General features: G+C 35.3%; 1 protein-coding gene across 3 annotated transcripts in view; it reads left to right on the plus strand.

Annotated features, from left to right (window-relative positions):
• Nucleotides 1-11,525: 11,525 nt before the first annotated feature.
• Nucleotides 11,526-18,714, plus strand: part of LOC117399447 (cadherin-12-like) — a 103,532-nt gene continuing 96,343 nt past the window's right edge. For 2 of the 3 annotated variants that reach the window (XM_033998604.3, XM_033998603.3), the window contains exon 1: nucleotides 11,528-11,984. The gene's annotated coding sequence lies outside the window, so the exon portion shown is untranslated. Of the gene's footprint in view, nucleotides 11,985-18,714 lie in introns of all 3 variants that reach the window. The other variant, XM_059023101.1, reaches the window with a different exon arrangement.

The raw sequence follows: 18,714 nt of genomic DNA on the forward strand, positions 1-18,714 counted from the left end.
CAGCAAAGCGTTGTATAGCATGAGCAGTATTGAAAGAAATGTCTTGAAAACCCTCTGCTGGTTGGGATTTTTTTGTTATATGCCCATACGACCAAAAAATGTTGAAAGCAAACTGTGCAAGTGACTCTTGTATCATGGAGACACAACCAATCTCAGAGATTACTTGAGAAGCATAAGTCCATATTATTATTTGTATTATTTTTATTTTTATTATTATTGGTAGTAGTATTAAAGTAGTAAAATGTGACTGTGACTGATAACCTGCTTGGTACGGACTTAAATAAAGCTTTGTTTTTCCTAAGTCAGCTGCAGTTCTTTTAATTGACCGCAATAAGATGCTTCTGCAATGCAAGCTTACTGTATATATCACAAGCAGCATCAATTACGTGTACATATACAATGTATATTTTTATTTTTATTTAAATTATAAAAACATGATTACTGTTCTATATAACGGATTTTTAAACTACACATGAATGTTTTATTCCATTTATATGGATTACCTGTAAAATAATAGGATTTTCAATCAAATATAAACTAGTAGCTATGGTGACGTCACCAGTAAATTATGCAAATTAGTGCCATCGAAGGTTCGAACCTTCGTTCAGTAATGTGTTCCAAACCCTCGAAGGTCAAAATGTGCCCTTCTTTATATCCCTATAATTAAAACACAATAAGAAATACAAAGACCAATGTATTTTCTTAAAAGTTTTTTGCCTTTTACACATAAATAGTCTATAGTTGTGTTTGATGTAGTTTGGTATGGAATAATGTTGTGTGATTGTTTTTTTATATAAGAGCAACTTTGAAGCTGATTTTTGTCTCTATAACGCTTGAAAACATTAATGTGTCTTTATACCATGTTAAATGACATACTCACTACAAAATACCATCTGTGCAAAGACTTACATTTGGTTTTAATACCAAGCAAATTGGCGTTTCTGTGAATCTGTTGTCTTAATGACAACATTTAGGCAGCACACAGAATTTATATTTATTCTGCCTCCTGGTCTGTTTTAGTACTGAACACCATAGGTTGCTGGCTGATATTAGTTAGTCTAGAGTGAAAAGGAAATGTTACAATGGCTTAATAATGAATAATGCAAGCCTTTTTTCTTTTTGAAACTTCTGTGAACTACTTTGATCTTCAAACCAGTAAAAGGGTAAATGCAGTGAATAAATAAATAAACAGGGCTTCTTTATCATCTTGTAAGGCTCAGTGTAGGTATCCTGTATCTCAGGTTATCCAACTTACTACAGTTAGTAAGGTGTAAAGCTATGGCATTTTAGCTCTTAAAAGCATCTTCAATATCCGAAGGGTATTAATAATAGAAATGCTTTTTAAAAAAAAACAAAACAAAAAAAAAAAAAACATTAACAAGTATGTCTATGCTTTCAATATACAACATTTTTTCACATTGTATTTTTAAAAGGAAACTGGTATTAGTCATTATTTGGTTGGAATGTGAATTTTGTTGCGGTTCGGGTGCAGATTCAGCGTACTCGTCTGTAACCCTTTCCCAAATAACGTATTAGAAGGTAAATGTACCAGTATTTCCTGCACTGAAGCAGGAGGCAATTAGGGAGGAGTCAGCTGACTAAACAGTGTTCTCACTTGTTTGATACCTCGCAAGATCCTTTTATCACGTCTGCTTGGTGATATTAAAAATGTCTGTGGACAAGGTGAAACAAAAGATAGCGCAGGGTTTATACCATGTAAGTGGATAATAGTTCAAGAGGTAAATCAGAAGTGTGCAATTATTTTGTAATTATAGCGAATGAAAATAATGAACATGTGTAAACTCAATCTGTGGAGAATGGTAGAGATATCTATGTGTGAATGTGAGAGCGTGAGAGAGTCAGTTGACAAAATAATCTTTGTTGGTAAAGTACCTCAAAACACATCAGCATTAGAAGATCTATTGAGGCAACAACATGCATGATTGTTTTCTGTAGTCACATTTATGACAAGCCATATTCAAGCTAGCACACAAATATGTCTGCAGTTTCACAGAGGTGTGAATAGTGTTTTGCTTATTAGACACATCACTCTTAGGTATTTAAAGAACAAACATTCATTTTCTTAAACTTTTTTTAAAGCTCACCAGCTAGGATGTTTGGCCTGAAATCCAGTTTTGAAGAGCAGATCAAAGGAGAGCATTGCAAACTCTGTGCCAATGAAATGACATGAGTTTGAACCTTATTGTGTGGGTCAGGAGGTGACTAAAACTACTAAATATGTGGTAAATATGTGGTGGGGGATTTGTAGTTTCTCCCAATGGGGTTTCTAATGGGAAAAGATTCTGCAGCAACAGTAACTGTGTGACAGACCAGTGATTAAACATTGGCAGTGGCAAGCAAATATTCTGCAAAAACACCATGACTAATGAACCCAGACTTCCCTGCAGAGGTTAGTAAAGAAAAGGGTTTTCTAGAACTAGATTAAAAATTCACCAAATCGAAATTTTAAAAAATGCCTGAGGTTCTCCAGGCTCTCTTTCCTTTATCTTTTCCATGCACAACATTCTTCTTGGAAAGAAAAATAATAATAAAAAAAACAACCGAAGAGGGTCCAAACCTCTTAAGGTCTATCTTAGTGTTGAAGACTGAAACCTGTTTTCTCATGCAAATACTATAGTATATGGAGGATTTTATTGCTATTCTGTAGCTGTAATACATTCACAGTATAAAGCAGGAAAGAATAACATTGTTTAATTAAGTCAACCTGCAAAGTGCACCCTGTGGACCTGATAAGCTAACAAGAAATTCTGTGCTGTAATTTCATAGGAGAGTACTGTATTCCTTTCATTTTATCCCTTTCATTTTCAAATTTCTATTTAAGCTAATTAGGTGATATGTGTTTTTTTTCTTCTTTTTTTCCTCCCATATTGTCATGGTGATTATCTATAAGCAGTCAAATATCCACACTCCGTAGACATGTAAATAGCTTGGTCTGCCGATCTCAGGTTTGAAACCCATTGTGACAACAAATCAGAATACAATATGCTGCGAGATGCCTACTGTAAATTATGCAAAAGGAAACAAAACATTCAAGGTGAACTTTTGGCTGCTAGGAACAGCAACCTGCTGGAGATCTATAAGCCCCAGCCTCTACCCTGCTGAAGAACAGAAGCTTATTGCAGTCTACCTGTAATTAATTCATTACCAATCAGGGCCAGTTAAGTTTAACAAGCAGGGGCTGTTCATTTCCGGTTTTTATTTTTTATCACATGACGTCCCTTTTTTGAGCCGACTCCGTTCAATTAAACTCTTGGAAAAGTGTTTATTGTGAAACAAGTTAACTTTGTTTTTTCTCCCATAACTTGATTGAGACTATGATTCTGTTTCATTGACAATGTGAAAAAAAAGTAGCTCCTTCTTTTTAATTCAAATTGAACGCAAACAGCAAGTTAAGTTAAACTGATTTAATTAAATCATACTTAAGTGGAAACTATCATTTGCAAAACAGGTTATAACATGTCATTAAGATTTTATATCCGGGAACAGCTATTTAACTGAACTCGCTTGTTGTGTTCTGTTTGAATTAAAAATAAGGAGCTGCCTATTTTTTTTTTACTTTATCAATTAAACAGAATCATCGTCTCATTCAAGTTACAGGAGAAAAAACTAAAGTGATCTTGTTTCACAATCAACACTTTTCCAAGAGTTTAATTACACTAACAAAAGTAAAAAACTGCTGTGCTTAAATCCTGTGGTTATTTTTAGTGGCTTATTCATAAAGCATATTTATGTCTGAACGTGCTTAAGTCTATTCTAGTCAAAGTCAAACCTGTAGTTAAACATGGGCACGAATTGGAAAGGGAAAGTGCTGTGGTTGTGCAGCAGTCATAAGATGTTGTTTCTTGTTAGTTCAATGTGAAAACAGTAATACAAATAATAAAAGCACTATATTCAAATACTAGGAGCAAATGATGTGTGTCCCGGTTCTGAGCATTAGAAATATGGCTACTCTGAATAATCATATCAGTCTGCTGTATCCATATATTTAAATATATGTCTGTAACATTTGCTTAGAGAATGAAATGTAACCTTTTTTGACTTTGCCAGAAGGTGCAATAACGTGTACGTGGTACCTTTTATAAAGTCTAAGCTTCATTTTTACATTCTTTTTTTCATATATTCCTCGTTATCTTACACCAATTAAAAGGTAGAGCTTTAATGAGGGCATATTAACATGCAATAGAATTGATTAACATGCAGTTCTATGCTTGCTTTTTATTTCACATAATTTGCTTTTGTAAACCGGATTCTCTAAGATTGTTTCTTAAATATGATGCCCTTCTATTCTTCAGACCTACACTAATTAGTAAACGTGCCTGTGATTTACTCCCATAATCAGTCACATTGCGATTAGTCTTTTTCCCCAAAAAAACAAATCAATGACTGCACTGCATTCCATCATACCTCAAAGCGCTCACTTAAGACAATGCTGCCAAACCTGTGAAGTGTTTTATTTGATTTTTTTAGTTGTTCAGGTACTCTTTTAGACCCTATAGAGCATTTAAATGCCACATTCTTGGATTTGAAGTTACAGTATGTTGTACTGCATTTAAGTGCACAGTAGAATACAATACACTGTCAGATGTGATTTTATGTTCAGGGCAGAGCTTAAATGACATTAATCTAGTTTCACTGGTTTTTTTCTTACACTTTTTTTATTGTGTTTTATCGTGTTTCAAATATTATTTTTCCTAGCATTAATTTAATCCACCAGCATTACCACAGAGTTCAAACTAGGACATCACAATCAGTTATTGTCCATATTCTATCTTGTGGCAAATTATTTGTCATGTAAATGGATTTCTAAATTTGTAATGCTGCCTTAACTTTGTAACTCATGCATCATTGTGTCACAGTTTATCACTAAAATGCAAAATACAATCAAAGTGTACAACTCTGTGTTGCAGCATATTTGATGCTGGTAGTTTTGTTTGGAAATATACTTATTATTGTTTTATTACACCCTGTGGAAGGGTGGTGGGTAATTCACTGACACACACGGGAGACAGAAGTTTTATTTGCAAACACCGCACTGGTGCCCAGTTTTATTATTTTATTAGTTTTTCTTATTGCCCGCAGAGGGCGCTGTTGTCCTTGGCCTGAGTACCAACAACGGTACACAGAACCACAGGAATACCAATACTGGTAAAACAGTTAAAAGTTGGCGCACCCAAAGGTGCTCAAAATAATAATGAGAACAAAAGGCGAAATGAAAAGGGAAAATAAAACACAGTAATAAAACTACAAAATAAAGGTGCTGCTTACGCAGTGCCCCCACTGCTGCTAAGCCGGTCAGCTCGGGATCTCCGTCCTACGCTGTTATACACTGGGGTGGCCCTATCACTACACACGTCCCCTTGGGAACATAACAAGAGATTTTAATAAAATTGTTTATTTATTGCTGGCTGTTTTCCTCAGCCGTGCTTGCCTGTTTTGGTCGCTCGCTCCAACCTCTAGCCTTCTCAGCCAGCGTCTCTTTGTGTTTTCATTCGCACAAAAACAGCTTTACATAGTACAGTTTCTGCAATGTAAGAAAGGCACTAACAATACAATATGGTACATTATGTGTTGAAACAATGTGATACATGTAGCTTACTATGTTATATTCTGTGTAGCAATAGAAACAGAACGCTATATTTAAAGATATAGATATCCTTGTAATCTAAATGTAGATACGTAGGTACGTGCAAAAAATATATTCCTATAATACAGGGGTTCTCAATCTGTGGTCCGCGGCCCAAAAGTGAGCGGGCCGCAGGAGCAATGACATTCTGTGTATTTTTTTTCTATTAATAGCGAAAAGCAGGCGCCAGCGTCTGCTGTAACTGTAGAAAAATAACATGTAGCAAGGCAGTATTGGCAGACTGTCAATCAAAGCAGAAATCCACAAATCAAAGCTAACAGATTGCCTACCTGTAGACGGAATGTAGAGCGAGAGCTCTGACAATAGGGCCATGTTATAGGTCATGTGATCGTTCTGCTGGTAGATGTAAAAATTGCGTTCAGTATTAATAAAATTACAATATGTTGAATCCACTACCAAAGAATATGTATTGCAAAATATAAAGAACAAAAAAGGCAGCTACAGGAGTTTGAATGCATTTGTACCGTGGGCTCAGTTTTGAGGTGCTGGAATGTTTTTTTATTCTTTTGTAGTAATGTTTTCATACTAACTTTTGTACTTGATAACATTCATTTAAAAATTCAATTGATGTTGATGAATACGTGCTTGTGACCAATTAGCTATTAACATTTAAAATATTGAGTACTTTGATGTAAGTTTCAATATTAACTAAATCAAGTTATTAATCAAACTGATAAATCATGTTACATACCAGTAATTGATTTATTATATTGTTTGGATATACTGCTATTTTATTGATTACTGGCTCGTCCACAGTCGTCTTAAAATAACGCTAGAATATGTTTTTAATAATTAAAAAAAAACAAAAAAGTTTTTTGACTAATTCAAATTTCGCTGCAGATGGATTTATTCACTCCGTGTATATTCTGTGATTTCCATCTTTCACAATATTTATTCAAATGAATAAAGGACAGTTTATATTAGGTTTATTTATAATGTTACAGGTGTAAACATATAAAATGTTTTTAATTTGACATTTTCCCAAGGAGTGCTAATAGTGAGTCGCAGTGCCAAATGCAGCTGAATAGATGGGCCTCAGGTAAAAAAGTTTGGGAACCCCAGTTGTAATATACATGTTTTTCCCTGGTAGGCAGCTTAAACAAACCGCCGCCATTATCACTTTCACTACAACAAGCACAGCACAACAGAGAAGAAATAGTAAATTCAAAATAAAGACATGGACATTCAGCCAAACAATGACGAGAACTGGAAACAATGAGGGTCAGACCAACAGATACATTTTAGGAGATGTTTTAGGACATATATTTTAAACAGCTAATATACAAATATATTTGCATTCACTGGGAGAAACAAGATAAAATAACACAACTCAAAAGATCCACTATACACGTTTATCTGAGAGTTTTATTATAATCCCCCCTTTTCTTTCACCATCACTAACATCCCGTATGATCATTTTACTCAGTATAGGTTTTGTCAATATCGCACATAGTATAGCGGTGTGGTCCAAGCACAACGATTCTGCCCAGTAACCTGTCTCAGTTTCCAGCATGCATACACTGGGTGTGGAATGGGGGAGGGGGGGGGGGGGGGTTAAATTTTTTATACTTAAAAAATATACATTATTTCAGCTGTTTACGAATAAAAAACACATCTATATTTCTTGTACATCTGTAAGATTTGCAACAGATTAAAAACAGACAAACAAAGATAACCGTGATGGTATCATATTGCAGGATTCATCTAATGCCTCATTATATTGCATACAATTTTCTTCTACATGATGGACTACATGACTACATCTGTGTATTGCGTTGAGCTTTACGTGTGCTGTAGAAAACAATATAGGAGTGGCAAATTGTTTTATTTGGTATGGCCTAATATGCAGGTTTACAAACAGATACATCCCCCTGCAACTGCGATTGCTGCTTTCCCTTAACTAGCTAGGCTTAACTATACATTTAAATATGATTAATTGGATTTGTTAATCTGTAATTGAAATAATACAGAAAGATATTTAAATATATGACTAATTAAATCAAAGTTATTGACAATGGTAACACACCTGCTCATGGAAAATAAAGACAGGAGATGCATTGATTAATATTAAAGTTTAAGGGGTCAACAGTTCTGGACCCTGATAGCTTACTGGCACTAAAGCTGGCTTCTGCAGAATAAGAGCTGATCCGTGGCCATGTAAATAGTCTGGCTGTTCCAGGACCTGAAACATAATTCAGTAGACTCAGTGTAGATTGTGCAGGAGCAACTTCTAGCATATACATTTGCCACTGGGGAAAAGTAGGAAAGAGGAGGAGAAGTGTGAATCAAGGGCCATATAAGACGAGGAAGATGAGAAAATGAGAAACTGCTAGAGCTGAATGTAAAGGATGATGACTTCCTCCCTTGTTCAATAGGAGAAGAATTGCAACCACCCCAAGTGGACTTGTGGTTTGACGTTGGGGACAGTTGCCCTAGATGTCCTGGGACAATTGCCTGTGTCAAAGAAGATAAATATTAATCTGAATAGTTTTGGATGCCCCTGGGTGGCCTTGGGCATTGGTACTGGGATTCCTACACATGACCCATGAGCCTCTCAGTGCTGTGTCTTTAGACGTGGACAGATGTAGACAATATTTGTTTTCAGAGAGTATGGGTGCAGCAGGCAGATTGTATTTTGTGACCTGTTCCAGATGGCACAGCTCAGGGATTCTCTAAAGTGATGCCTTTCTAAATGTAATTATTTATTTACTTCACCTTCACGCTACAGAACAAAACACAGAGAGCAAAATTATTCAATGCAGAAAATGTCCTATAGGGGCTGCTATGGGTATATTGCAGGTTTTTATAACTGAGTAGCTATAATAGTGTGTGTTTCAGGCCTTAGCACATTTGTTCAGCACCAGGTCACTCAATGATGTTAATGCTCGTAGCAAATTAACCACATGATATTGACTTTAACAATTCATTTACATTTTTTCATTGTTTTCCTCACGGCTTGTAATTTGCCAATATCACAGTGTACCCTTTGTATAGTCTCAAAATCTTCAGAAAAAATCTATTGGTCTACATGGCTTTAGGTTAAAAGGGAGAAAACAGAAGCTAGTCAGTCTGTTCACTTTGTGCTAAATTTCCATAGATGTTGCGGTAGCACAAATATCTAAATCAAGTTATGTAAATGTAACACATTTAGAAAAAAAAAATAACATTTTTGTTAACTTATATTGCACCCTTGGGAAAATATCTGCAACATGTTACATATCTAAAATAAAGCAAATGATAATGTAACTCAAAGGATAATGCAAAATATGTTTTACTAGGCACTAAAACCAAACCATTTGCTTAGCTTTCATTTTAGAAGTAGTTCTTTAGAAATTAAGCTGCATTATTTGCTTACAAAGCTAGAGCCATTGTATGATGAATTTTCCTGACTTTGTGCTTGTCACATGAAGTCATTCTTACACTAAATGTTTGTTTTATTCCCTTTTTTATCCCATCACTGTCAACGTTATACTAGCATGCAATTTTAAACTGGATATTATTCAGTCAAGTTCAGTACATTCTGTATTAGGAAAACACTAGAAGGATTACCAGTTTAATCCACTACTGTTTGGATAATTACAATAGACCCCATAATGTTCAACATATCTGTGTATTATTTTCAAACACTTTAGGTATATTTTGGATACAATTGCTAGAGGATCATCTTTGACCGGATATTTTGTTTTTCAGAAGTCAAGGTTTGTCCTGTAAAATGCAATCCACATAGTCTTTGATCATAGTACCCTCAGGCGAGAAGCAACCCCTACATAGTGCTGCTACCTTCCATATGCTTGACTGCAGAAAAGAGGCAGTACTACAGTATCCTTTCACCTATCAGAGTACCATGTGCAAAGAGGATTTGCATAGCATTCTCAGGAACATGCACCATCTGGACAGCAGTTGATTAGTAAAGGATTCATATTATGGGATGACTGAAACCTTAAACCTGTAGGCAAAGATTACAGTGTATGTTTCTGGTGTATTAGGTAGAAATGTTTTTGCAGTATCTTTAGAATAATACTTGTTCAGGACAATTCATACCTTGCAGACAGTGGATCAGGCCACGTGAATGTGTGTGGCAGGGCAGACCTGCTCAAATACTTTACTCGTGCTATATAAATAATGTGGGTTGAACACATTTTGAATATTCATGTTTGTCATTCACTTCATTCAGAATGTCTCGATCTGTACCTGTAAGTTGCTTCCACTGGTCAATGGCCAGAGTGCTGATCCTGGTGAGCATATCTTTACTGCAGCCAGGATGAAGTGATATGCATAGTGCTGAACATCCACTTTCTGTTTTATTTTATTTAAAGACTTTTATTTGCTGTATGTTTTGTGTAAATATTACAATTTATATATATATATATATATATATATATATATATATATATATATATATATATATATATATATATAAAAAATAAAAAAAAAAACACTGAAGATGCGTTTTCAAGTTTCCACAGGATGTGGCATCTGCATGGTTTTGCATTAAATTTAATTTACACACAATTTGAATTAGGCTACCAATACAATCATAATAATATGTGGGTTTCACAAAAATTATTAGAGAAAGAATGATTAAATGTGATCCATTCTTAACATTGTAGTTTTATATGAGATGCAACGCAAACCTCACCCTTTGCATATATGATATCCCCTTCAGAGGTTCCATTCTTACAGAATATTAGTCTGGTTTTATACCAGACATAAGATCAAATGAGAGCTATAGATGCATTCAGGATAAAAGAGGTACATATATGTTTAAATAATATTAATTCAGTGGGAGTTCAAACATCCATGCGGTAGTGAATATGCAATAGAATGGGTATTAATCTGATATAATGCTATACAAAGAAAGATTATTGGAAACCAGTGTTTGTGTTTATACAGCTCGTACTTGCTTGATTGCTGTTGATGAAACAGAGAGTGCCAGTAAAGAAGTCTATGTGTACAGCTGTACTGTAAAGAACCCTATGAAGAGAACTAAAGAACACACAGTCAACTATTTACCAATTTAGATGTCATTCACCTATAAGAAAACGCCTTATGCAAAAGCTTGTTTTATTGCTATTACTGTGTGACAGTCAGCAATAACATTGATTCCATGGTTGACATTGTTCACCCTCATTGTAACATTTTCCTGGAGAGTGAAACATTTGCTGTTTATTGGTGAAGGCTGTTACGGTACACACTGCCTTGCTGTTAGGGACACCAAAAACTCGTTTGAAAGATTTAGGTAATCTAAGATTAAACTGACATAACTAACTACCCACCAGATTGCTACAGCATAAGCACAGATCACTATTTTTTCTTTTCAGAAAATAAATGGTACCTTACAGATTTTGTAGCAATCGCGTTGTAAAGTACAGGAATAGGAGTTCTAGATATTCAACATAAATACAGTGTATTTTTCATACAATTCTCATTGGACAGTAGTCAGAATTCAATGAGTTAGTTGTATACTTTGAAAAGGCAGATTGCAGATGAAACCATGTTACATGGATACATTCTATGGCCCTTGTGCATTTTGTAAAACAACTCTTACCTACTAAAATTGAAAATAAATTAAACAGAGTTCCAAGTGGAAAGGGCATGCAATGGTAACAGAAAACAAGTAGATTCCAAATTAGGTCACCCCATAACAAAGACATTATACGTCAAAAGAAAAGTGCAGCTTTAAATATTAAACAGCTCCTGCTTTAACAAACACACTTTGGGGTGAAGACATATGGAGATATATCCAAACCAGCTGAGGCTGCTATTTCCTTAGAGGGTTAACTCCTTCGATACACAGACGTACCCCTTTCTAACCCCACCCCCTCCACACACACATACATTAACACTCTAACCACAACCCGCTACAGCATCAGCAAGTGCACTAGCTTGAAAGAAACAAGAGTCCCAAGTGACCCTGTCTTCTCAATTAAAGATCCCCTAATGACCACAAAGCAAATCACTGCTTCACTACAGGAGGGAGGGTTTGCCACTAATCTGGTTGATGAAGATCCTGCAGCTCTGGGGGCCTGACAGAACCGCTTCACACCAGTCACGGGTCTCTGACTACTAAATGCACATGCAAACGTCTGAGAGCACAGCATACTGTCTGCCCTGAACCACTGGGAAATACTGTTTCGCTTATATATTTTCCCTTTCCTTCCTTCCTTCACGCAGAACACAGTTCTGCACTGAGATAAAGGCAGCTGAAGAAACAATTCTAGTTATCAGAGAGAATTGCTTGCAGGGAAGTTTGATTGCCTAGTTCATTAGTCATTGGATTAAACTGGTTTACTCCATCTACCACAGGGTTTTAATTAAGGTAAGTGCCTCTGTCTTTATCTTGCTTTCTGTCTTTTGCTTAATAGCTGCTTTTTTAAGGTCTCAGGGATTTTATTTGCTGATTGGTAGTAAGTCAGTGCGTTGCTGTTATGAGCAAAATAAAATAAAAATAAAAAAGCTCTATGAAATTGGCTAGATTGTATTTGTTTTTCTGTGTTATTGCTTCTTCAAGTTATGTTAAAGATTACAAGCTTTTTCCCATTTCCGTTCCTTTTTTGAGGTTATGTTATGTAAAATGTCACTTATGATGGCAAACCTCAATATTTTTTTTATATATTTGCTGTATTTTTTAAAAGAGTTTATGGGAAACTAATTTCTATAGTTCATGATTCTCTATCTTTTCAATCAAAAAATATCATGTCCCTGTGTATGAAAACAGCACTGGGGTCATTGAAATCTGCAGTGTCATTTTAAAACTTTGCTTATTATTTTGTTTTAATAGTTTATTTAGATGAGTTATTAAAAAACATAAATATATATATATATATATATATATATATATATATATATATATATATATATATATATATATATATATATATATTCTACATAATGTATATATTTTTTTAATATACAACTGTTATAAAACCCTAAGAAACAGAAGTATGCTGTAGGGTTAACAAATTACTTTTTTTCTAAGATACAGAATGTTCAATACAGTTAAACATTGAAATCAGCATAACTTCAACCATACATGTTTTTATGTTTTAAATAATTAATGGCAATTTTGTATTTAGCTTTGATTATCAGTTTGCATATTCGAAATGTGAAGATAATTATGTTGTGAATGCTTCCCTCATCGTGCCCTAAAATTCGTTTCGGTAGAAGGTAAATGATGAATAGCACCATGATTCTTATGTGATGCACTGCACTTTGTCCACACTCACAGTCGTCTTCACCCTTTTTCATCAGCTGCTGCAGGCAGTGAGCTAAAGCTCACACAGAACACATGTATACAGCATTGTCTGGATACCTTTATCAACACAGGTGTTATTTACATAGTTTTGCTTAATTTTCTAATAAGATCAGACATACATACTTGCCAGCAATTTGAAACTGTTCAGCAGGACGCTCGTCCCCAGGGGGTCCTATGCATCATACACCTGAGAGGGGGCATACACAAAAAACACTCATTATCATATAATAGATGTATCACCCCAACTCAACACCCCACGACCATCATGACAGTAAAAACTGAAAATGAAGCGTTCTTCCCTTTGTATAAGTTAGTGATCAGCAGGTGTGTCAGCCGCACGGAGAGCAGAGCGTGCGGTTTTCAATTAACTCTACTGTGCAGAATAAATGCTTTTTTTTTCTATGGGTAAATATCTGGACTTTTGTCCTATGCTTCGGGACGCGGGACATTTGATCATAAGTCAGGACTGTCCAGACCATATAGGGACTGTTGGCATATATGGACATATTATAAATCATTCTCCACGCACTGTATTTGGGTTGTAAACTTCTAACAGAAACTATAAGATTATGCAATTTATATATATATATATATATATATATATATATATATATATATATATATATATTCCTGAATGATAAGGGGTAGATGGCTAATTTGTATATAAACTGTAGGCTTATGAAATATGATATGTAATATTCTACTTCAAATGTATGCAGCACATTATTTAAGGTCATTTTTTTACTTGGTCATGTGAGTCCTTTTTTAGTAGAATGATTGTGCTGTTTTTAAATATTCAGATTAAATATATGGTGCTGTTTAATCCTAACTACACAATAAAGTACAATATGAAAATCATTACATTTGTGAGAAATTAAGATAGTATATGCACAGGTAAATAGCTAGACAAACCCACACTTCCAGTGCCACTGCACTGTTCAGCACATGTACAAAAGTATTCAACCACACTTGCTGTTTTGCAGTGCTTGTGGTGGGACATTTGTATCACACTGAATATTGCACCAGTCTATGTACACATCTGTGTTGCATACAGTGTATTTGAAAGTGGAAATTTATTTATGACCGGATCCCAGCATTTTTTTATAAAGAAGCAAATATCCCAACCCGATCGGCACAAATCTATCAGTGTATATTTGGTGTTACTGTACTCGAATACTAATCATGTTACCGTGTCCCTCCTAGCATCTAGTCTGTAACACAACTGGCATTGCCTTTATAAAATGGCTTGGATCAATTAAATTAAGTGATTGGTTGAACTAGATCACATGACTGTGCTGTAAGAATCAAAGCTCGTCTGGCAGTGTTGCCAGATCGGAGGTTTTCCCTCAAGATGTAGAGGTTTTTATTCCTTTCTCAGGGATTTCTGGAGGTAAAAATTAAAAAATAACAAAGGTTTTTTTTCAAAGCTAAATATGGATTTTAATTTTTGGAATTTTTTTTTTTTTTATGATTTAAAATCCTCTCGAGTTCATAATGAATTCAAACCCTCACAAGCCCCCTGTAACAGGGTGATGTGTTACGTGTCGTCACTGAATAATACTGAGCCAGACACAGAGCACTGGTGTTGACACGCTGCACAGGCATGCAGATTTAATTAACACACTAGTGCTGACACTACTGTACCAGCAATGGTAACCCTTATGTCACATTTAATAAAGAAATGCAAACAAAACAAAGCAAAAATCAAAGTTTTTCACACAAAATGGCGAGCGCTAGTCCCACTAAAAGGAATGTCCCTCTCCAGGAACCTACTACTCTACGGTAACCCTCTCTACACTATTTTGGGATCAACCGCCCCTAAACTGACCTACTACTGTTACTTCCAAAGTCCCGGCCTCTCAGCGACTCCTGGGTGCTTCGATGGTGCTGGCTGGCCAAGCGCCTTCACAGGCACCATCTTGCAGTTCAAGGGTTCCGTAGTAGTTCCTGCAGAGCGGACGCTCCCCTCCTTGATGTAAACAAACACACGCTTCCGCTCAGTGCCCGTCTGTGTAGCAATGGCCTTGCAGTAGCCTCGAACTGTGGCACAGATGTTTTTTCTCCACGCAGTATCCCTTGGCCCACCCCCCAGCCAATCCGAACCTCCTGAAGCCTTAGGCTTTACCACGTGTTTGTCTGTGGGCCAAATGAGCCGTGCTGAAGTCTCAATCCTCGATTCTAACTTCCGCATGGTTTGCTGAAGAATTTAATGGCATGGTAACCACATGTAACTCCGGTCATAAACTTAACAATAAATCAGTTAAGAATTTTTTCAGGTTTTATTTTTTGATGTCTACTATTCATGTTTTACTAAATGTGTACACCAGTAATCACCAAAGTAAGCACATTTGTGCAGCCAATCACAGTATTTTCATCATTTGCATATTATTTCACTTTGTTTATTCAAAAATACCAAAAGGAATGCTCAATATTAGCCCTTCTCCATTATTTCATATCAATGTTGTAAAAATAGAAATCTGGAGGGTTGTTGTCATCTGGGTCAATGGTTTTAAAAACTTCCAGTTCAGGACTTCAGGGCACTTAGAAAGCCAAACACTTAACAAAAATTAAATAGAATTGTAAAAAAATGTAAATGATTATAGATTTCCGTGGATTTATTTTCTTTAAAATCTCAAAATCTTGATTTCTTCACGCCACATCGATAGTTCCTGTTAAGCTTCGCCGGACTGCAGGATCTTAAATCAGGGTGGAGATCAGTTGGGTTAGAGCTTTACAATGAAGCTATGACAAAAGGAAGATGGTATAAAAAGTTAAACACATTACTGTAATTGCAGACATTAGTGTGTATGTTGACTGACATGATTGATCTGGCGTTCTGCATGACTGCTTCACAGACTGGGGAAGTTAGTGTTGAGAAGAGACGTAGGCAGTGTGTTTGCAAGAATACAAAATAAGGTGCAGAGCGAGATTATTGTACTGGGGAAAAAGGGATTTCAAAAGTCAACTTTACTTACCAAAGTGTATAAAACATGGAAATAAGAAGTTATATTTGTACTGCACTTAAAAAAAAACACACACACACTTTAACTCTTTAAGATACAAGGGACATATTTGTAACTAACTTTCTTATTTTTACAATGAGGGGCACTAAACAGGGTTTAAAATGTACTGACAGGTTGGATCTGGTCATCCAAATCGACAGTTTCTTCATTATACATGAGTCACTCTTAAATTTATTTTAAGAAGAAATTGTGTGAACAGCCGCTGAATTCCTTGTGTACTTAAAGGGGTTAAAAAAAAAATTTATAATTACAAATGTACTCAGTAGTGATATAGGTAGCTTCTAAAGAACTGTTTTGTACTGGCAGAAAACTTAATTTGAAGTTTAAAATGTTATTTTATTATTATTTTTTTTTCTTATAAAATTAACAGAGTCATTTTATAAGCGCTAAAGCCTCGTGCCTCACAAGACACCCGGATGTGCGTAATGTATGTCTTACTGCACCCTGTCATGGGTTAATGCCTAGCTATGGAATAAAGGGCACACCATGCTCTAATGTAATATTTTACAAAATCACAGAGCTTCTAAATAAATAATGATTTACATTTGTAATAGTCTATTGTCTGTACCATTTTGAACAAATCACTAAATAATTAATGCATACTTTACAGAAAAAGAACTGACAACTGTATTATATATTATACAAATATTTACTGGAGTTGAGGCTTCTATTTAAAAAGTATTGCCTCAAGGGTTGAACTTGTGGCTAGAGTAATCATGTGGCATAGTTTAAGATGTTTCATGGCGATAGATAGATGGACAGACATACACAATTAGGCTGTGAAAAAGAATGACTGACGTGACAGACTGACATCCTTTAAAGTGTGAGTAGACAAAAAAAGAAAGGCCTACTTACAGAATGTGGTATGGCATACAGACAAATTCAGAAATCACCTGCACACACACACAAACACATGGACAAACATAAATCTGAATATCTATGCCAGTTCCTAAAATACAAGCGTTTAATTTGCATACAAAACCAACATCATATTTGATGTGCAAAGGGTGGATTAAATCTGAACTTCAATGCAGGTTTTTTGTTGTTTATATTACTAGCCCTGCTCCTCAAAATCCATAGTGAATATCTGACTTACAATAATTTGATTGTGCATTCAATTAAAAACAGAAATAATTTGGCAAAGGAAATACAACTTTTAAATAAACATCAATATAATCATTTTATATATTCAGATAATGTTTTCTGACTATAAAAAACATCATTAGTTGAAATATTACCTTGCTCTTTATTATTCCATTAAACTGCATTTTGCATGAAGGGTGCAATTCTTAAACTATTTTAAATTAACTATGTTTGTTTTAGGTTTTCACAGATTCTCAGACGTCTGTTTTAAGAAATGTAAACATGGCCCTTAAGGAGGTCAATCTTATCAATGCTTTTGTAAGTATGTGTTAGAAGCTATACATTTAAAATAAGCAAGAATGTAAAGGACATATTATTTAATTGAGATGGCTCAGTCCCATACGATTATGCTTTCCTAACCAGCGTTTCGAATCCACACAAACATACAAGCTAAATGCATACTTTCAATTCCCACTAGATCGTAATCACATTTCTGACAACATTTCAGTTAAGTGACTGTAGAATTTACTGCTATGGTAATACCTTTTTCTTTGTAGAAGATTTCAAACACTTGCAAACACTTTTTTTTTTCTTAATAATCATCCCCCAATATTCTGAAGTTCTTTCCCTTCGAGTAGTTGAGAATGTAGTTGTGTTATTTCCATAATATAAAATGCATTTAGAACTGCATGTTATGTACATGTGAATGTTTTAAACTGCCAACTGAGATTTATTTAACCTAATATGGAATCAGATATCATTTTTAAAAATGAAAATATATAATTATATAACATGTACAGGACATTTCACACTTCTGTAGCAGATAGAATTCCACAGTCAGTTATTATCTTTTCTGGCTTGAAACATGATTTCTGATTGGGAGTTATGATGCATGGGGTTTCCATGTGGGTCAATTTACAAGTGAAATGGCAATGCACGTGCACGTTTGGGAGAATTACTCAGGTAAATCAGGTTTGTGGCCGAAAAAAATGGCCAAAGAGAGGGATAGGGTAAATCTCATTTACTCGTGTAAATGATGAAACACACGGGAAAACCACGCCCAGTTTCGCATGGAAACCCGCATTTCACGTGTAAATGTTAATGAGCGTGTTTATCCTTAACTATAAATATTGCAAGGGAGCAGGTCGGTTGTTACTGTGGATTCCAAGACGGCAGAAAGTAGTGGCTAATGGCCGATTTTATGGTTAGCAGTGGAGTAGTTCACCTTAATGCCAATGCGGGTGGCTTTTTTTATTCTTGTTTTTTGCTGTGTCTTGTCTGTCATGTTGTATATATCTTGTGGGTTTACAGTTCTGTATAAAACCACTTACCACAAACTGCGCTATGCATTTGTTATAGTATTAAAGCAGCTGTTTGAGAATACCCTTCCTGTAAAAACTACACTAAAGTTAAACACAAAGAGCAAGTGAGCTACTTAACTGAATTAATTCCCATCCTTTTTTTTTGATTCCAGCTATGTCCAAAGACAACGCGTGTCTGCCCTCCACGTTAATAAATATAGTTTGTGAACTGGATGTCATAAGCCAGCTTGATCACCCAAAACAGCGCAACTACATCCAAGTTGTTGATGCCCTCTCAGAATCTTCAAAAACAGCACGAGTACTTTACTCATAGTTAATTTACATATCAACCCCCACCTTTCCCATTCATTTGCATGACGTCGGGTG

Source organism: Acipenser ruthenus, chromosome 4 (genome assembly GCF_902713425.1).
Source record: "Acipenser ruthenus chromosome 4, fAciRut3.2 maternal haplotype, whole genome shotgun sequence".
NCBI classification, from domain to species: Eukaryota; Metazoa; Chordata; class Actinopteri; order Acipenseriformes; family Acipenseridae; genus Acipenser; species Acipenser ruthenus.